We start from the raw sequence: 16,055 nt of genomic DNA on the forward strand, positions 1-16,055 counted from the left end.
TAAATTATGATTTAAACATCATTTGTTCACTTTTTCTCGATATTTAAGCAATACATCATTTAATGATTAATTACATTCTGTGATATTAAAAAATGCAAGACAAGAACGATTACCATATCGTAAAAATGCTTTGATAATTTAAAAAAAATACATTTTCAAATTTATTTTATTTGGAAACAAAACAAAGAGATTTATTTAAACAGTTTTTTTCTGAAATTAATACAAATAATAACATTGTTTTCAAAATCACACAAATAAGAAGGCATTGATAAATTTCATGTTTATCATTTCATATCAAATAAAGTTCATGAAATTTTGAGGGAGGTTTTAGCACAGAGAACAGATGTACATCATTGAAGAGACAGTATTGAAAAACGAGTGTAAAAAATCAAACCAAAATACGTTGAAAAGAGCTAGGGTGTGCAGCATCCGCCTAGATAGCGCCACTTCCAAAATCATGATGGCCTACGGTAGCATACAAAACGAAATCGGAGATAACATGTATAAAAGGACTATTTTAAGCTCTCACCTAATTTTTTTTTTTGAATGAATTTTCTATTCTGTTTTTATTAATGTCAATGATTGTTTGCATTATTTCTAGCTAACAGGAATTATACCGAAGTGAATTTTATATTTTAACGAGGTAGACATTAATTTGCTGTCGAAATTTTTGGGTCATTCTATATTGTTACATCAAGCATTCTCAGCCGCGACGGTAGCGCCGCCAAGCGATTCCTGCACACTCTTATTTCTTTGATGCAAGATTGTATGCAACGCATTTTTTAGGGCAACATTGTTTACACATAAGTTCGAGCCTAGATGTACATCTGTTCTCTGTGGTTTTAGGTTATGTATTAACATCGAGCAACAGCTTCCTTTTCAGCTAAAATCACTTATAAACAGATCAGAATTAAAAATGAAAAATCCCATGAAAATATTCAATATTATATTGAACATTATGTAAATTTCAAATATCTGAGTTTTTAAGAAAAATCTTTATTACCATAAAATGAGTGTAATTTTTTATCATTGATTTGAAGACAATTTTTATATACGAAAAGGCTTGTTTTTCAGAAATCTGAAAGTGCTCTCAACAACAATATCTCTAAAACTCAACCCTGAAAACTACGAAAAAAGCTATTTTTGCTGGTTTGCTCTGATGCTTTTGATTAAGTTCAAAATAAAATCGTAAATTGCGAAATAAAATTTCAAGAACTGCAATAAAATCTCAGAAAAATTCATGGAAAGTAAAATTTTCTGAAATACCCAAACAACCCTATTTTTTGACCAAGCCAAAAGTTGCCCCTTTCAATTTAAAACAACTCTTCTAAAAATCAAAAAGCCCCAAATCGCAATTTTTTTTAAAATAAAATTTGTGCATTGCTCATATTTTTTATATTCAAAAGCTATGAAAAAATATTGAGCTAAAATCTTCAAAGCTGCTAAAAATTATTTAAAAAATGTTTAGTTTGTTTAATGTTGAAAAAATTTATAAAATTTCACATGAAAAATAATTACTTTTTGATATAATGCTACCTAAGCTCGTGTAAAAATCAATTATAACTGTCAATTACCGTCTTCTGGTGTAATATAACATAGTTTTACAATTGGAGTTATGTATCTGCCTGAAAAAAATGTGAGCAAGTTAGTTATTTAACCTAGCAAGTGAATAAATAAAGAAAAATGAACATCCTATTTTTAATTTTACACGCAAATTTAGGTTTACCAAATGCAAAAATACGAAAAATTGCATCTTCACATTTTCAATATTTCATATAACTTTTTCTGCTGTAGAAATACAAAAGTGAAATGAGGTTTCGAAAGTGTTCAGATACAAACGTGTTTAAAAGACATTCGACAATTTGTAATGTTAAATCACGAGATATAAAAATAATTATATGCGATTTCCAGAAATGCTAAACTTGGCTTAAAAATTAATATAAAACAGAAAAAAAAACAAAATTTACAGACTCTAAAGTATGATTTTGGTAAAAATATAAACTACTTTTTCAGGTCTTATCAAAATTGTCAAATAATAATAATAATAATAATAATTGAAGTGAAAAAGAAAAATAAGCATTGGGCAAGTAAATATTCAGATTATTTTGTTGAAAAGCTTTTTGCATTTTGACTGTTTATGCCATCGCCGAAAAAGCATAAAAAATGTTCATTGGACCATTAAAAAAAATATGGATATCTTTTCGTATTTCTTCGTTATTTTTTTCAAAGAAATTAAAAAATATCAAAGCATTTAAAATATATTTTGCTTTTTATATCGCTACTGAATCTATTTTTCAATCGATTTTATAAGTTTTTTTAAATATTAATTGCGATTAACTATAAAATACATGATGAATTGATTATCTGGAGTTTTTTTTTTTAAAAAAAAGGTCCAATAAACAAACAAATTTTCAGTTTTTTGCTTTTTGGGTGTTTTTTAACACCCCCGACTCAAGGCGGATTCAAAAACACCCAGAAAGCGAAAACTCGATATTTGGTTTATTGAACCTTTCCAAAAAAAAAACTCCAGTTATTTTGTCTAACTTTTCGCTAAACAAAATTAAAGAAAAGATTTTCAAAAATCTTTTTTAAGTTATAAAATAGGTTCAGTACCATTTTCTTCTGGTTTTGAAAAATACCACTTCAAACTCATCCAACAAAAAGGAAGGCACTGGAAAAACTGTACCACTTTCCCCTAATCCTTTCTTCACCCCCCTCACTCTTCATTGCATCGAAAGCGAAATTTTTCGCGCGGATTTTTCCCCCTCGCCGCGTCGTCCACCAACCAGCAGACAGAGCGGGTGTGGAAAGTACTTCACCTAGAAAACTACATTTTCTATTTCTAATCTGTAATCAAAGCGCAACGGCGGCTTCGTCGTCTTCGAAGCTGCTTCTGCCAAGCGGTTCGGGAGGAGGTGGCAATGATGAAAGGGTGTGGAGTGAAAATGTAGAGTGCGGTGGAGAGCTCTAAGTGCAGCAGTCTCGGAAACGGGTTCAGGAAAAAGTAAGTTAGTGAGGAGAAAACTGCAGCAACGAGGGAAGTTTTCGAGTTTTTTGTTGTTGTTGTATGGTTTTGTTTGGTGGCTGTGGAGTGGACCAGTTTCCATTGGGTTTGCGGTATGTTATTTTCAATTTTCACTGGCTGATAATTAATAAGTATGTGAAATGGAGTCGAGGGAGAGAAAAATAGAAACTGGTTCTTCGAGTGAGTCAGTCGGAAGCTGGGAGGGGCGGGATTGTGTGAGAAATTTGAGTTGTTGGTTGAAATTGAATGCGAAAGGGTTGAGATTTTGAGTCCATTATATCACTGTTTAAAAGTATTACTGTGCAACAGTACCGCTGTATTTCAATACCAGGGTACAAATGGTACCTCTGTACAACAGTACCGTTTTACTTCAGTACCACTGTACAATGGTATCACTGTTCAACAGTACCAGCGTTGAACGGTACCTCTGTACAATAGTACAACAGTACCGTTGTACTTGAGTACCAATACTGAATACTGTTCAATGGTACCAATGGTTCAATGGTCTAACAGTACTAGCGTTAAACGGTACCGCTGTACAATGGTATCACCGAGACAGTACCGCTGTTCATCAGTACCACTAGTCAACAGTACTAGTGTACAACAGTACCACTGTTCAACAGTACCGCTGTAAAATGGTATCAAGTACCAATGTACAACAGTACCGCGTACCACTGAGTCATCCCCGGTAACGTCATCCCAATCGCACCAGCTTCCCGTCATCATCATCCCGAACCTACCCCAACGTCACATGACTTAAACCCCGGTCAACAATTTATCGTCTGTACACAGTTGTACACCGTTTTTTGTGAGTGGCAGCTGTAAAGCGATATTGTACACCCGGGTTGCAATTTGTACATACACACTGCAATTGACCGGCTTCGCGTCCCATTCAACGCGTTGATGTTGAGTCCATTGAGAGGGGACTGCTGCTGCTTCTTGCGATGCATTCACGTACATTTGCATTTGCGATGTGTAGTTAGTCTTGAGTACACACATTTTTTTTGGGACGGGTTGTGATTTAATAAATAAATAGGCGGTTGATTGCACCTGACGAAAATAGATACTCGGATACCGGAATTAACTGCCGCAATGGCGGCGGTAAATTTACATTTTAATTACAATCATCAGATGCGGTAATTGATGCATGAGGTTTATGGAAGAAGTGGTAATTGTACCCTGCAGCAGCGCTGATAACAGCGATCTGGATCGTAATGTGGCTTTAAACGGTTTTATGGGGGTGGTAATGGGAGTGATTCACTCTATTAATTAAAAATTGTTTGCGCAGCTGACTTTACAAATGATGTTCTTGGCTGCTTGTGCTAAGTCTGTGACCTACCTCAAAATATTCCACTCAAGTCCTAGCAAATTTAACACCGAAAAACCGCCATGACCTGTCCCAACGCGAAAATCGTTATACCCAGAACTCAACCCCCGGTCAGAGGAATAAAGAGTTAACCCAATTACTGGGCGGCACATGCCGCCGGCATTGCAATCGCTATGAAGCCCTAGAAAAAAATCCTACGACCACGATTTGGACTGAAACACATTTTACCAGAACGGTTCGCTGCGTCCAGACGAGCAACACTTCCGTGTAACGTGATCCGTTGTCCACCATGGCGACTGGTTTGAAGGACTTCGTTCTAGCCGCAGGGTTGCACTCAGAAATTGAACCATCCCTGAGTGAAAAAAATCCATTGTTCAACGGTACCGCTGTACAACAGTAGCTCAGTACAACTGTCAAACAGTACCGCTGTAAAACAGTACCACTGCGTACTGGTACCACTGTAAAATTATACCACTTTCAAACAGTACCGCTGTAAATTACCACTGATTATATATTTTTTTCAATTAAAAAAAAATCCATGCTTAGTCCCTGTTCGCCAGACATTTCCGCGGCCGGCCAGGTTGACGTAGGTAATGGTTCATTGTCGTCTAGCGCACCCGATTGTTCTAAATAAAAACTGACACCGGCGCGCCGACAACGCAATTCAGTTCATTGATCCAGAACTCTGTTTGCCACCCGAGGTCTGGTTGGATTGAGTTTTTGGAGGTATGGAAGCACTCTCCCCTGCGCACAACACTGTTTCCTGCCAGAATTTGCCATTCAATTCTGGCGCATTCTGGGTCAGACGGAGTCAATTAGGTTCCCCCCTTGAATCCCCTCTCAAATGGGAGGTGAGAATTTCTCTGTGATTTTTGAAATTGTTTTTTTTTTTTATTTGCTATGTGATTTTGAAGTTTTTTAAATGCAGCAATTTCACGTCAATCCAGCAGAATCCAAATCAAAAATCCTCGGATTTATCTTAGTTTTGGCTAATGAGTCTTTGAAAAGTTCAGTGTTCTAAAAGATGAACTCTGGATTTTTTTTAAAGGTCCAATAAACCAAATTTCCAATTTTTGCCTTTTGGGTGTTTTTGAAACCGCCTTGAGTCAGGGTTATTAAAAAACACCCAAAAAGCAAAAACAAAAAAATGGTTTATTGGACCTTTTCAAAAAAAAAAATCCAGAACTTTTTTATGACCGAAGAAAACTTTTTGCAAAATGAGTTCGTCCCATAAAAGTATCCACAGAAATTTGGCGGCTTTCCATACAAAAAGGCTTTTAAAATATTCAAAAATCAGCATCTTGACAACCGGCCTCTGATCAGCTTGCAGTCGTCGGCAAAGTTGTAAATATTGCTTAGGACTTTTCAGAAAATAAAATTGACACTCTAAAATAATTCCCAATTTTAATTCGACAATTCACACAAAATATTTAATAACTATTTTTGACAAATCTCATTTTTGGAAGTGTTTTAGATGAACAAAAATTGCATCTTTTGAGCTATGTTAAAGCCCACTGAGAATTTCGGATCGAGCCAGAATTCTCGCTGGGAGGTTGGTCAAAATCATTTGGCAGTGTTGCCAGTTTTTCGAAAAACTCTTATTTTAAGCAAAAAAAAGTTTTCAAATTTTACATAACAAAAAATAACACTTTCATAACATTTTCCGTTTTCTGAGAACAAATATTTTTTGAAGTGTAATATCAAACCTATTACACTTATTTTTGGCCATATCAAATGTTAGGTCCAAATTTTTTTTTTTTGAAAATATGTAAATAAATCTTTGTTGTTTTTGACAGTAAGCCATTTTTGCCAAAAATTTGACACTATCTCAAATGGTCATAATTGGGTCCTAAAATGAAGCTTAGATTGCTGATATTATTGTTTACAGCGATAAAGCTTATTTTTCTGAGTGCAATGACCCTTTGTACGAGCACAAAGAGTTTAAAATGGATTTTTAAATCAATTTTGAAAAATTAACCTCGCGGTCCTTCTTGACAGAAAAGCTCCTACTTGACAGCTCGTTCCAAGGGGACCATAGTTGATCCATCGAAAAAATGTTGTCTTGTCAAAAAAAAATTGCATTAAAACGATAAAAAGTGATCAGAAATGGTTTTTTATCGTGTTTTTTACCGTTGTACATAAAAATTGACATAGGACTTTAGTACCCAATTTTAAATTGAATTCGTTGTATAAAACTAAACAATAAAAATAAAACATCCCTGATCGAAGACTTAAGGGCAATTGGACAAAAAGGTCGAAATTTTTGAATGAATTTGAAATTATTAAAACTATAATTCAATTTAGACGTTTTCTTCTTAAAGTATTTAAAAACTCCCCATGTTTGAAAGAATAAAAAGAAACACTCAAAACTCAGGGCTGTGGAGTCGGAGTCGGAGTCGGAGCCGCAGTCGGTGGAGTCGGGTCTTTTTGGGGACCTGGAGTCGGAGTCGGAGTCGGAGTCGTCAAAACTAGAACAGCTGGAGTCGGAGTCGGAGCCGGAGTTGGCTAAATTTTATGAGCTGGAGTCGGAGTCGGAGTCGGAGCCGAAGATTTCTGATAACCCGGAGTTGGAGTCGGAGCCGGAGTTATCTTAAATTCAACAAAAAATATGTTTTTTTATTGTTCAGTATTTCCTATATAACAGCTTAATTTACAAAACAACTTATATTTTTGATTGATTTATCAGATGCCATTATGTATTTGAAGCTTTTTATTGTGATTGAAAAGCTCTAATTGTGTTATTACACTATAATCACTAAATGATAACCTCTTACCCAAGTATGTAGTATCAAAAAATAATAAAAAAATATTGGTTATGTAGTCAGACTATATTTATGTTCCCTTTCAATTCAAATTTGATCAAATTTTATCCAGTTATTTCTGAAAAAAGTACACACAAAGTCATCTGTTACCCCGATGGCGAATGTCTTAGAGGTTTTAAGTTAAATAATTTTTTTAGGAAAAAATTACGAGGTACATAAAATGATTATAAATAGTAATCACTGTTTTTGCAGATCGAAAAAGAGTCACTGACAGTTTAACAAATAATCAACGATAATAACAATCTCTTACTTGGAACTCAACATGCGCATTTTGTTTATAACTGAGTACAAGAAAATCAAAGTGTTGCATTTTAAATAATTTAAACTAACAAAAAATGTAAAAAGAAGTTGCAGCAAATTTGAAATAATCATTGATTGTTGATGTTGATTTTAGGTAAACTATTTTGATATCGTTGCAAATTATCGTTGAACAAATCTTAAGAATTCAGTACAAAAATGAACTAATAAAAAATGTATAGAACAAAATATACGATTTTAATTTATTTTTCAAATATTATAAATAAAAAACTCAGAATCAAAATATTATCAACTGGTACGAATTTTCTCATACTGTATGTCTTACGCAAAGTCTTACGCCAATATGACGGAAGGTGATAATCATTGCAAATCAATGTACCTTAAAAAAATAAATATTTGTGACCTAGAAAATATTTTACTTGTGGATATTTGTTTTTTATTATATTTTAAGTTTTTTCATATATTTTGATGGAGGCGCAAGATCATCCATAAAGCTTCGTTTTAGTTGAAGATTCACAAAGTACCGTGCACCTCCTTTTTAAAGTATATAAAATTTTAAAATTAAAATAAATTAAAAATTTCCAGGTTAAAATATTTTCCATGTCACAGATATTTGAAAAGGATATCTTAAGCGTCTTTTCCACGAACAAATTGTTTAGATACATTGATTTGCAATAATAATCTCCTCCAGCCATTGCGTAATGTCCATGTACGTCTAAACAAAAAAAAAACAAAAAAAAGTTTCGTTTAAAATTGTCATTTAAAAAAACAAGGTGCCTATCACTGTGCTTTATACAAATGTCAGCCTGAAAGTGAGCAAATTGAATTTTAATGTTCAATAGATCATTATGGTCAGATTTCTTTTAGTTATTCATTCAAAAATAACAATTTCATATTAAAATTTATTAGCTTTGAAAAAAATATTTTCAAATTTGAGGTTAAGCAAGTAAATTCAAATTTACTTACAAACTTTTCTTCTCAAAATGCCTCTAAAACTGAAGATATTTTTTGATTTCTGTTTCCATAACGTATAAAACTTGTAACCTAGAAACTTTTTTCCGTTTATTTACTTTACTTTAGTTTTACTTATCTTATTTTTCTTGAGAAAAACATGACGCTTAGAGAGTTATTAAATAATCCTATTTATCAATGTTTTTAAAATAATTAACTAATAATAGTTAACTAACTTTTGAAACATTTAAAAATATGTGGAGTCGGAGTCGGAGCCAACCATTTGTTGAAAGCTGGAGTCGGAGTCGGCTAGAGTTGGTAGGCCGGAGTCGGAGTCGGAGCCAACAATTTGTTCAAAGCCGGAGCCGGAGTCGGAGTCGGAGTTAGCAAATCTGAGAAAGCCGGAGTCGGAGTCGGAGTCGGAGTCGTTTGAAATATGACCCGACTCCGCAGCCCTCCTCAAAACTTTTTTTCTTGAGCCAAAATTATGTCACAGAATTATTTTTTAAGATTAAAAAAACTCTTTTCAGTGACTTCGAATCAACAAATTTTGTCATATAGCTTTTAAAAAAATAACTGCTCATGTTTTAATGAATAGAAAAATTCACAAAATATTAATGAAACGAATAAAAAGAAAAAATATAATATTTATCCAAATAATTTCGATTTCAAACTTTTATAAAAACTGTTTGAAGAACTGCTTATGATAGAAGGAATAAAAAATTACTCACGGAAATATTACTGAAATAGCAATTAATTGTTTTGAAAGAATTTAAAATACATTGAAATATGTTCGAATTCAGACATTTTGTCATATTTTTATTTTCAAATATTGCTCCTATTCAAAAATTTAAAGCATAAAAAAACCTCAGAAATGTTACAGGACATTGAATTAATCTTTTCAAAAATGTTTTCGTAATTGGAAGAATGAAATTTTTAACAAAAATAATATTGAAACGAAAAGAAATTATATTGTAAAAATAAAAACAAAACTCACAAAACATTTCAGGAACAAGTAAAATTAAAATGATTTAGTAGGAGAAGAAACTGGAAGTTAGAAAACCAACCTTGCATTAATTTAATTTGTTAAAAACGAAAGACATTAGAAAAACTTATTGCCTGACTCTTTATAGTCGATTTTTTCAAACTTTTAGGAACTTTCATTGCCATCCAAAATTGAGAAACATATTAATATTGACAAAATCATTGTCTTCCTCGAGAACTGCTCCCCAGGAGCCCCCCTTCGAATTGCACAACCTTTGAGTGCTTCACTGGTTTTCATTTACTTTGCATTATCGAGCCAACATCGGGCACAAAAAGTTCAAGGTTGCAATCAAGTCCAAGTCCACAACTGCACACAACAGTGTTGCCAGCGCAAAGGTCTCTTCTCGTTAGCAACCAACCTCTTCTCCTCTGTTCCGATGCAGGGGGGGGGGGTGTACCTTAAGGGGGTGATTATCGAAAGAGGGGGGGGGGACCACTAGACCCCGGGAGTCGTGACTTCGGCTTAGTTCCAACTATTAGTGGAGCAAAAGTACGCTGAGTGCTAGGCGAGATCACCATGGAGAAGTCCGTGCTTCCTGTTTGTTGCTTTCGAGTGGGGATGCCCTTTTTGCCTCGCGAATAAAAAGCGCGAACTCAATTCATCATCATCGGAACGCGCGATTGATTTATGAGAATGAACTTTCCGGCCAGGCAGCGGCACAGGAAGTATCGAGTTGATGGTTTTGGGAGTGGAGGAAAAGAGGTTCGTATTATTAGCTCGTTTTAATTGCAAATTATTTGCGCAGGGAAGCCTTTGGGGCCAGGAAAACCGACGAATGGTAATTATTTTTTTTCTGTGCCCTGGGGAATGGCCTGGCGAAATGGCAAGGGACGCGGTTGTCACGGTCACGAATTGGCGCCATGATGGAAGTTGTGGAGTTACATTGTAACTAAATTTATAAAATATACTTAATTTTACTTTGAAGGATTCAAGATCATGAAACTACAAATCTTGAAAATAAATAAGAACAAGGCTAACAAATTAGCAAAAAAAATGATTCTTGCTACACCCAAACCATACTTTACTGACAATCAGTTACGCCCAAGTAACTGTCACCCGTTGTCAACTCTTCTGCCAACCAATAACAAGATTATATCGCCATCGCAGCAGATAAACAGCCGAGCACCGATACAGTATAATCAGAGAGATAAAGAAAGAGAGTGAAACGTTGAAGAGCGTCATTGTATCTCCGCAGCCAAAAAGAGCTGATGGTGAAAAGTAAAATTTTCATCTTCCTGTAAAAGTTCAAGATTGGTTATTGTCAAATGATCAGGATATTTTATTGGGTAACCTGGAAAAGGTACAAATAATAACAAACAAAAACAACATAATATGAGTAATGATTTCAAGGAAAAAAAACGTTGAAAATGTTGCATATTGCTTTTGATTTACTTTTGCCTTCCTCACTGAGGTAAGGCTATAATCCTGCTCTAAAAATGAACTTTTTATTAAAAGCTCGAAGACCCACCTTCATGTATACATATCGACTCAGAATCGAAAACTGAACAAATGTCTGTGTGTGTGTGTGTATGTGTGTGTGTGTGTATGTGTGTGTGTGTATGTATGTATGTGTTCAAAAATCTTGCCAAGTTTTCTCAGCACTGGCAGAACCGATTTTGATCGAACCAGTTGCAATCGACTTGGTTTAGGGTCCCATACATCGCTATTGAATTGTTTGAAGTTTCGATAAGTAGTTCAAAAGTTATGTATAAAAATGTGTTTTCACATATATCCGGATCTCAATTATATGCATGTAAACGATGTCCGGATCCATCATCCAACCCATCGTTGGTTAGGTAATCAAAAGACCTTTCCAACGAGTCCATAACATTGAAGATCTGGCAACCCTGTCTCGAGTTATGACCACTTAAGTGATATTTATGTACTTTTTTGAAGCCGGATCTCACTTAAATGTATGTAAACGATGTCCGGAACCATCATCCGACCCCTCGTTGGATAGGTAATCAAGAGACCTTTCCAACGAGTCCAAATCATCGAGGATCTGGCAACCATGTCTCGAGTTATGACCACTTAAGTGATATTTATGTACTTTTTTGAAGCCGGATCTCACTTAACTGCATGTAAATGATGTCCGGATCCATCATCCGACCCATCATTGGTTAGGTAATCAAGAGACCTTTCCAACGAGTCCACATAATTGAAGATCTGGCAACCCTGTCTCGAGTTATTACCACTTAAGTGATATTTATGTACTTTTTTGAAGCCGGATCTCACTTAAATGTATGTGAACGATGTCCGGAACCATTACCCGACACATTGTTGGTTAGGTAATCAAGAGACCTTTCCAACGAGTCTACATAATTGAAGACCTGGCAACCCTGTCTCGAGTTATGACCACTTAAGTGATATTTGTGTACTTTTTTGAAGCCGGATCTCACTTAAATGTATGTAAACGATGTCCGGAACCATTATCCGACACATTGTTGGTTAGGTAATCAAGAGACTTTTCCAATGAGTCCACATAATTGAAGATCTGGCAACCCTGTCTCGAGTTATGACCACTTAAGTGATATTTATGTACTTTTTTGAAGCCGGATCTCACTTAAATGCATGTAAACGATGTCCGGATCCATCATCCGACCCATCGTTGGTTAGGTAATCTAGAGACCTTTCCAACGAGTCCACATAATTGAAGATCTGGCAACCCTGTCTCGAGTTATGACAACTTAAGTTATATCTGTGTACTTATTTTTCTGGGCCTAAAAAAAATAGCTGAAATATGTGTTCAAACCACTCATATTACCCATTGTTGGTAAAAAGTGAGGAAGGCATCAACCACATAGGTGGATTAAGTTAGTTTTTAAACCAAACAAATTATCAAACATGATCCCGTTACCTCAAAAAAGTAATTAGAAAATCATGCTTATATTAATTTGTTTGTTATTTTCAAAAAAGCTTTAATTAGAGTTAAGTTGTAATTATTTTAGGATTTCAATTTAACTAAAACTTATCAGAAGAAAAAAACTAAAATTGAAAAAAAAACATTTTTTTAAATCATCCCTGAAGTAATAAATCAAGAACACACAATGACAAAATAACAAGCTCAGGTTGACCAATCATAAGCTATTTCCGAAATTTCCAAAACTTTTTTGATATTTTGTCAATCTAAAATAAATAGTAGGCATTTTTTATATGAAATTTATATTGTCAAAAGTGGTTTAAGAAAATTTCAACATAACCTATAAAACAAAACACACATCAATTCTCAAAATAATTCATAATTTTTATGAAAAAAAAAATAATTGATAATTTTAAAAAAGTTTGAATGTCAATTAGAAAATGCTTCATAACTTAAATTTAGAGAGATAAAATAAACAATGGAATGCAACAACAAAACATCAAATTGCACGGTAAAATCCTAGAGCTTTATTTGAAAAAGTCCTAAAAAAAGAGAGTCTCATAACTAATAGGAACTTTTCAAAAAATCCTAGGTTTTTATCATATTTAACTAATCATAAACAATTAAAATTTCTAAAAAATTGTTTGGATTTGGACAGAAAATAAATTGTATCATATATGATATTTTCAAAGGCAAAAAGTTTATGAGAGTTTTGAGAACATGAACAAAATACAATTAAAATAAAAAAAAATACTTTACTTGAGTGACAATTCTAATTTTATTTAACGGTTTTGGAAGTCCAAATATCATACAAAAATACATTACAGTTAAGAAATAAACTGATATCAGTTTTTCCAGCTAAACAATTTTGGATGTTAAAAGGAACTATGCAACACAAGTAACATTTTTAAACCAACTAGCCACCACCAAGTTTCATTGAGGTTTTATTGTAGCATCTTGATTGCTTAATAGTTTTATTTGGGCATTCACCGCAACCAACAAGCAATAGCCAATTAATAGGTTCTAACAGGGTTTTATGCCTCGGACCTAAAACCGGGTGGAAATAAAAGCCGACTGGCTTTCAATAAGGTTTTATGAAAGTTTTAATAGAGGCTTGAAAACCAGATGGCAATGCCATGCCAAACGGTTTTATCGCATGCTTTGTTAAAACCTAGGGTGTTGTAGCTGTCAAGTGCCATTAGGCATGTAAAAAGCTCACTTAAACCCATAAGCTCCTAAAAGAGCATTTATCGCGGCCAAATAGCAGTGCATAAATATGGCGCTAAACGCGTGCTCTGATTGAATATGATTGACCGCCATCTTGAATGAAAAAATGAAAAACTGAAAAATTTGAATTAAATTTGATGAAAACACACATTTATGCTGAATTTCTGGTATGATTAATATAGCGATAGATGTTTAAAAATATTTTGAACATTTTTTTTCAAAGAATTGCAATAAAATATTTTTTAACATTAAACAGTATGATTACAAAATATTGATTTTTGATAAAGCGAGTTGAATTTTTTGGCTCTATCTCCCCTACATTTATCAATAAAATTTCAACCGCAGCTGAATTTGAGCCATCAATTGCGAGAAAGGAGCTTTCAAATTATTTAGATTACCTCTAATATCTATTATTTATCATCGCCATTTTTGACAACCATCTCCATAATTTCATTTGGCAAGACGAAAACTTATTTTTGCCAAAATAAAACCTATTTGGCATAAGACGTTTGAAGAAGTATGAAATGTCATTTTTCCATAACTCCTGACTAGGTTTTAACAAAGGTTTTATCAAGGCTTTGAGGATGTTGTTAGGATTCAGTTGTAAAGCCTTGAACTCCTATGTAGGTTTTATAAATAGGCCGTAACAACCTTTTGCGGAGGTCCTTTTGGGTTTTAAGTGGGGTTTATCAAGGTTCTGGGGAGTTTGTTACGACTAAGGGGTTTAAATGTTGGTTTTGGCTGATAGGTTTTATAGCGGTTGTGACAGCTTTGATAAAGCCTAAAATGTTACTTGGGAACTGTCTACGAAATCGGCCGATTTCGACAATTTTTATTTTTTGTATTTTTTATTTGACTTAAACTTTGTGGGGCCTTCCCTATGACCAAATAAGCTATTTTGCGTCATTGGTTCACCCATACAAGTCTCCATACAATTTTGGCAGCTGTCCATACAAAAATGGTATGTAAATATTCAAACAGCTGTAACTTTTGAGTGAATTTTCTGATCAATTTTGTGTCTTCGGCAAAGTTGTAGGTATTGTTGAGGACTTTTGAGAAAAAAAAAATAGGTACACGGAAAAAAAAATTGCAGATTTTTAAATCAACTTTTTTGTCACTGAAACTCATTTTTCCAAAATACGTATTTTTGATTTTCGAGATTTTTTGATATGTTTTAAGGGACACAAATCCGCAACTTTTGAGACAAAGAGAAACATGGTCAAAAAATCTGCCGACGAGTTATGAATTTTTGAAAAAAAAACAGTGATTTTTGGAAAAAATTGAAGTTTCATGCAAAAACAAGTTTGACATTATTTTTTAATGCAAAATTGAATTTGCAATCGAAAAGTACTTTACAGATTTTTTGATAAAGGGCTCCGTTTACAGATATAGCCACCGAAAGTTTGATTTGAGCGAAATATCTGCAGTTTTTCAATTTTTAAAAACAGTGACCACGAGTGACCGTTTCTAAAAATATTTTTTTTGAAAAGTTCAGAAAATTTGCTATAAAATTATCTAAGAGACATTGAAGATTGGACCTCGGGTTGCTGAGATAGAGCCGCTTTAAGAAAAAGAAACACGAAAATTGAAGTTTTCTAAGTCTCACCAAAACAACTTACCATTTTCTAATGTCGATATCTCAGCAACTAATGGTCCGATTTTCAATGTTAACACATAAAACATTTATGAAATTTTCCGATCTCTTCGAAAAAAATATTTTGAAAATTTTTAAATCAAGACTAACATTTTAAAAGGGCCAAACATTGAATATTACGCCCATTTAAAATGCTAGTCTTGATTTCCGAGGTCCAATCTTCAATGTCTCTTAGACTATTTTAAAGCAAATTTTCAGAACTCTACAAAAAAAATTTTTTAGAGACGGTCACTCATGGTCACTATTTTTAAAAATTGAAAAACTGCAAATATTTCGCTAAAATCAAACTTTCGGTGGCTATATCTTGAAAACGGAGCCCTTTATCAAAAAATCTGTAGAGTTCTTTTCGATTGCAAATTCAATTTTGCATTAAAAAATAATGTCAAACTTGTTTTTGCATAAAGCTCAGATTTTTTCCAAAAATCACTATTTTTTCAAAAATTCATAACTCAGCGGCAGATTTTTTGACCATGTTTCTCTATGGCTCAAAAGTTGCGGATTTTTGTCCCCTAAAACATATCAAAAAATCTCGAAAATCAAAATATACGTATTTTGGAAAATTAATTTTAGTGAAAAAAAAGTTGATAAAAAAAATCTGCAATTTTTTTCCGTGTACCTATCTGTTTCTCAAAAGTCCTCAACAATACCTACAACTTTGCCGAAGATACCAAATTGATCAGAAAATTCACTTAAAAGTTACAGCTGTTTGAATATTTACATACCATTTTTGTATAGACAGCAGCCAAAATTGTATGGAGACTTGTATGGGTGAACCAATGACACAAAATAGCTTATTTGGTCATAGGGAAGGCCCCACAAAGTTTGGGCCAAATAAAAAAATACAAATAAAATCCATTTCCGGTTTTGGTAGGGAATTGCTCAACTC

At 33.7% G+C, this 16,055-nt stretch overlaps 1 protein-coding gene across 3 annotated transcripts in view; it reads right to left on the bottom strand.

Moving 5' to 3' along the window:
* The window catches only part of LOC6034233 (ecdysone receptor), a 443,529-nt gene that overhangs the window by 217,363 nt on the left and 210,111 nt on the right, over nucleotides 1–16,055 (bottom strand). The window lies entirely within an intron of this gene.

The sequence above is a fragment of the Culex quinquefasciatus genome, chromosome 2 (genome assembly GCF_015732765.1).
Source record: "Culex quinquefasciatus strain JHB chromosome 2, VPISU_Cqui_1.0_pri_paternal, whole genome shotgun sequence".
NCBI classification, from domain to species: domain Eukaryota; kingdom Metazoa; phylum Arthropoda; class Insecta; order Diptera; family Culicidae; genus Culex; species Culex quinquefasciatus.